A 6,000-nucleotide genomic window follows, 5' to 3' on the forward strand; every position below is an offset into this window, starting at 1 on the left:
TGCCTCAGGAACGACGAACAACCTGCGTCCAAAATGAGCAACAATATTTGGGAAAGGAACGACGTGTCAGCAATCAACGATTTTTGCTGTTTTTCAGATAGTTAGCGGTCGCTCGTAGGTGTCACACGCAACGACGTCGGATGTGCGTCACAAATTCTGTGACCCCAGCGATATCTCGTTAGCGATGTCGTTGCGTGTAACGGGGCTTTAAGTATTTTTTGTAGGGCAGAGGACTCTCCAGGGACATTGGGAACATTTCTGGGAAAAAGGAGGGGGGGGGGGGGTCGCTCCATCCTGATGTTTAACAATTTCAGGGGGGGGGGGGGGGGCAAAAAAAAAAAAAAAAAAAAAAAAAAAAAAAAAAAGAGGCCAGAGGGTATGAAGGGGTGGGGGTCCCCCCCCCCCCAAAAAACAAAAAAAGTTGGCGGAGGGGGGGAGGGGGTTCAAAAAGCCAAAAGGATGCGCGGGGGAGGGGAGGGGGGGGCAAAAAAGCCAGATTGCTCGCAGGGGGGTCCAAAAAGAAGCCAGGGGGCGCAGGGGGTCCTCCCCAAAGAGAAGCCAATAGGGAAGAGGGGAGGGGCAGGGCAAAAAGATGAAATTTAGAGGGAGTCTCACAAATTTACCACAACTTCCAGCAATAATTGACTGCACATCTTACAGAATTTGGGATATTTGACTCTGCAGGTTGTTGTTTTTTTGCCAGGGCTTTTATTACGCACTCATTTTTCAACATAATGGATTGAAAGTTAGATATGTTTATATTTCCCCAATTCTGCGGTTGCTGGTGTCTGTAGACGACTCTGCGCAGCCGCCAGTGGTCTGGACACTGATGGTGACGGAGCGGGTGAAGAGCGGCACCTCGGCTGGGCCCAGACCCCGCATCAGGGAATCGCAGCCATACAGGTGGCGGGAAAGAGATAAAGAGAAGAAAAAACCAAACCCCGCACCGCGCTAAGCTCTGCTCATATCCACCAGGGCAGTGAAGGAAGGGTTGTTAATTACAGGACGCGGCGCTGTTTTATGCCGCAGCAGCAATATTTAATGAAGCAGAATTAAGCTGAGAAAGTAGGCCACGGCCTAAGCGAGTGACTTGAGGAGCGTTTTATAGGTCCTGACAGGTCCAGAGTGCAGTGACTGATATAATCTGCCTCCAGTCCAGTCCGGGGGACGCTGCCATCTACTCCTGTCAGATGTGCACAGCAGTGATCCGCCAGTACTGGTGTATGGTGACCGCCCGCAGTGCTGCCGCCTGTAGAGGGCCCTGGAACACCAGGAGAGCAATTAGTGAGACCACACTACTCCCAAAAAAGTGAGCAATGTTACGAGGAGAAAAAAAAAAAAAAAAGTGCCATTACAGCTCAGTCACATTCACTGTAATGAAGCGGAGCTGCAATACCAGACACGACCCATGAACAGTTATGGCGCTGTGGCTGGAAAAAGCAGAAAAGAAGAAGTTTGGTTTTTTTCATGGGAAACTTAGCCTATAACAATGGGCTGCTTATAAATCTTTGGTTTTGTGATTTTTTTTTTTTGTTTCTATGGTAACAAATGTTACATCACATGAAAGTCTTGTGTGTCTAATATGTGTTTTCAACATTTTGTGTTTGTTGCTTATGGTAACAGTGTTCAACGCACGCGGAAAAACAAAATGGCAGAGTCTAATGCGATATTCACAGCAACTGAGAGCAGAGGAGAGATAAAATTCTTTTTTCTGCAAGGAAAGTCCGCGGCGGATATTCATGGTGGTATGTCGCAGACATTGGGGGATCAATGCCATTCATATTCCTCAGATAAGAACTGGGTTGCCAAATTTAAAATGGGCCACTTCAGCCCCAATGATGAGGAACGTCCTGGACGACCGAGAGTGGATGTTGTTCTGGAGATCGTCGATGCTGTGCACAACCTCATACTGGAGAATCCAGGAATTTCAACTAAAGCAATAGCAGTCATCATGGGGATTTCCCGAGAACGTGTTTGTGTCATTATCCATGAACATTTGGACATGAGGAAGCGATCTGCAAAGTGGGTCCTCAAATGTTTGACAACAGATCAGAGAAGCATGCGAGTGAAAACGTACTGGTCCATTTATCAGCGTTTCTGGACTGATAAGAGCTTCCTGGAACGACTGCTCACTATGGATGAGACCTGGATTTATTTGTATGACCCTGAAAACAAGGAGCAGTCAAAAGAGTGGAGGCACAGTGGTTCTCCTCATTCAAAGTTCAGGGTCCAAAAATCAGCCACTAAGGTGATGGAGTCTGTGTTCTGGGATAAGGAGGGTGTGCTGCTAGTGGACTACCTTCAAAAGGGTTTCACCATCAATGCAAAGTGTTACATTGAAAATTTGGACCAATTGAAGGCAGCTCTGAAGGCCAAAAGGCGTGGCAAGATGTCCAAAGGAATCTTGTTCCTGCAAGACAACGCCTCCACTCACACTGCACAAGCGACCACAGCAAAACTGGCAGAGCTGGGCTTCCAGCTGGTTGACCACCCACCTTAATCACCAGATCTAGCGCTCTCCAACTATAATCTGTTTCCAGACCTGAAGAAACACCTCAAGGGTACCAAATTTCACACCACTTCTGATGCCATGGCTGCTATGGATGACTGATTTGAGGCACAACCGAAATTCTTCTTTTTGCTAGGTGTACAGAACTTGGAATACCGATGTAAGAAGTGTGGTGACATCAGTGGAGAGAATGTGGAGTAAATGTAAAGTTTCATTATCCTATCTCGTTTGTTTTTGGGTAAAGCCAAAGACTTATCAGCAGCCCCTCATATATATGCAACAAGCACCTGAAAGGTGGGGTCTCAAGTGTTTCTGGACCTGTATTTGGCAAACGGCCCCATGTCAGTAGCCAGGTTGGGCAAATCTTGCCTTTGTAGTTCATGAGCATTACAGAAACAGGCGGATATGTTCATAGTCACATGTGCTCCGGATCACCCTGGACACAGGCGCCTCTACCAATTTGGCATGTTCTACTTCACCACAATTTAGAAAATGCTCAATATTGTGCCAAACTTTTGCATAATTCACTTATAAAAGTGAATATAAGAAGCTTCGTAAGAAATCTTACATCTGCTAGATCTACTTTCGCCACTTAGTAACTTCTGTCCCGCCCCCTGCACTCGATCCCATGATCCACTAGAGAAAGCGGCTAAAAACCCGTCTAGGACATAGCAAGTCTGACCGGCATCTCACAGAGGGAGAGAAGGGCGAGACGCGGCAACAGACTTCTGCTCTCTAGTAAGTGTTTATCTCATCCCAGAGATGGAGTCACAGCTACACTGCTCAGCTGTGCTGTACGTAATCCATCACGACAGTCCATGCTGCGTCAAAAAGTAAATAGATAGTGGGATGGAGGAGTATCTTCTAAGCTGAGAGACTACTGAAAACTTGTCAAAACCCCCCCCAAAAAAAAACAAAACAAAAACTGGTGAATAACGCAGGAAACAAATCAAAATGGACAGAAAGTGCGATTCCTGACATTCAGACAAGTCAGCCTCTTCTGGGGGTCTTGTCCTTAATATTTTGAAATATGTCTTTTGAAGAATCGTCTTTAGTTTCAAGAATCTATCATGGTATCTGTGTTAAGTAAGATCTCTCGTCAGGGGCAGGGATGACGCACGACCATTGCATCCCGACAGTCACTATTAGTCATTCTGCTGTAATATTTCCATGACGCCCCCAAAGCCGGCAGGGAGCGACGCCTGCCCCCTCCCAAGAGACACCCCCCCCCTCCCACAAAGCCAGCAGGGAGAGATGCCCCCGCCCCCACAAAAAAGCTGGCAGGTAGAGACGCCCCGCCCAAACGCCGGCAGGGAGCGATGCCCCTCCCCCCCAAAAGCCAGCAGGGAGTGATGCCCCGTCAGGGAGCGACCCCCCCTAAGCCAATGGGAGCGGCGCCCCCCCCAAAAGAAACGGGACCCCCCTCAAAGCCGACGGGACCTACGTCCCCCCTTCCAAAGCCGGCAGGGAGAGACGTTCCAAACCCCACCCCCCAAAGGCAATGGGTGAGGCGCTCCCCCCCCTGCCCCCCAAAGCCGACGGGAGTGACCCTGTGTATATAGTATATACTGTGTGTACACTGTGTATATACTGTCTGTGACTGAGCAGCATGAGGGAGGCGGAGCCAGTATGTGTATATACAATATACCGTGCACTGTGTGTATATACTATATACTGCCACACGCACACACACAATTCTCTACCACGCATGCACACAATGCTGTGCATGCACACCCGCTGCAGCAAGGAGAGCGGGGGGTGCGGGTGGAAGGTGGGGGGTCAAGATAGGGGTGGGTAGGAGTTAGCGGGGGAGGGGGTGTCATTGGAGACGGTAGCATCGACGGCAGGGGAGGGGGGGGGGGCGGTACACTACTCACACGGGCCGAACGGGTGACAGAGGGAAAAGTGCAGCACACAGCATGACCGCTGTGAGCTGCACAAACATGGCGCTGGTCTCCTCCATCTGGTGTGATCTGGACAGCCCAGGTCACAGCAGGGAGCTCTCCGGTATTAAGTATAGGGGTTGGGGCCAGACTGTCAGAGTGAATGCACAGGGGCTGCCATAAAGGAGGTGAGTAACTGCCGTTACACAGCAAATCCAGCATGGCAGCCCCCAGTGTCTCCAGTAACACTAGAAATAAATAAAAACTAAAACAGTGAGTCTCCGCTTTCCACAAGGACATGGGGGCGTCACACACAGTATATATACAGTGTACACACACACACAGTGCGTCTGTGTGGCAGAGCATTGCGGGTGTGCGTGTGGCAGAGCATTGCGGGTGGACGTGCATGCAGCAGAGCATTGCTGGACCGGGGCGTGCAAAGCGTTATGTGGGGAGCACTATGCAGCTGTTCTTGGTGACACTTTAGACATTTGTGGTCACCAACAAAATGGCTCCGCACTGTGTCCCTAAATTCATTCTCCCTTATCCTTTCGGAAATACCCAGATTGGGAGGGGGAGGCGACATCACACACAGGAGGGCAGACTCCGCCCACTTTTACTGCAGCTGTAATGTGAGCTAGTTCTACAGTAGCTCCACAGCAGGATTTCAGCAGCTGCTCCCCCTTGTGTTTAAGAGTGGAATATATCAAACTTTCATTTTTTTTCATATTTTCCTCAATTAAAAACAAATATTTAAACAAAACATTAATACTTTACATTTTTTCAGTTATTGAAATTTTTTTGGGGCACGACACCTTCCCTTTAAACCTGTGACATTGGGAATATTCCAAAATCTCAAAATTTTAAATATATAAATTTTGTGTATTTCCCCTAGAAAGAAGTGACAGAGGCACGCACCACGGACAGGACGCCCGGATTACGAGGGACTCCTCTTCTCAGACATGGCCAGCCACATTCTACAGCTCGATCACAACCTGGAAAGATAAGAGCATAAATGTGAAACGCTTAATACAAGAAAACATCAAAGACACAGATGACTTACAGAGGAGCGGACGCCCACAGACTGTCATTTCTTGAGTGGATCCCGCTAGCGGCTAGACCCATAATGTCTATGGGGATGAGGATCCAGTCTATCGCTCTGTTCACACACCTCTGTTCTACAAACTGAATAAGTGATCCACTGCATCAGTCAAGAAGATAACCAGTAGGGTCCCATTGATTATTATGGGGATCGTCTAAATTTGGGGAGTGGGGGGGGGGGGGGGAGATTTTTTTTTTTTTTTATTTCATTCTCATTTCCCAAACAAATGCACCCGATAATAGTCAACAGGGCTCCTCTGGTTATTTGCCGATGCAGCAGATGACTTATTCTGTTGGTCTGTACCTAAATCAGAGCAAATTGAATGGAAGTACAGATGCGGGAGCAGAGCCTTAGGCTATATGCGCACAGTGCGTTTTTCAGGTGCGTTTTTGGCCTCAAAACTGCAGGACTTTGCTTCCCCAGCAAAGTCTATGGCTATGTACCCACGCTGCGGATTTCGCGCGGATTTTGCCGCGGATTTCCCGAAAATCTGCAGCAGCAGCACT

At 48.5% G+C, this 6,000-nt stretch overlaps 1 protein-coding gene across 2 annotated transcripts in view; it reads right to left on the reverse strand.

Moving 5' to 3' along the window:
- Window positions 1-6,000, reverse strand: part of ZHX2 (zinc fingers and homeoboxes 2) — a 64,755-nt gene that overhangs the window by 12,277 nt on the left and 46,478 nt on the right. For both annotated transcript variants that reach the window (XM_075352902.1, XM_075352903.1), the window contains exon 2: window positions 5,311-5,387. The gene's annotated coding sequence lies outside the window, so the exon portion shown is untranslated. The remainder of the gene's footprint in view (window positions 1-5,310; window positions 5,388-6,000) is intronic.

The sequence above is a fragment of the Anomaloglossus baeobatrachus genome, chromosome 6 (assembly GCF_048569485.1).
Source record: "Anomaloglossus baeobatrachus isolate aAnoBae1 chromosome 6, aAnoBae1.hap1, whole genome shotgun sequence".
Classification (NCBI taxonomy): Eukaryota; Metazoa; Chordata; class Amphibia; order Anura; family Aromobatidae; genus Anomaloglossus; species Anomaloglossus baeobatrachus.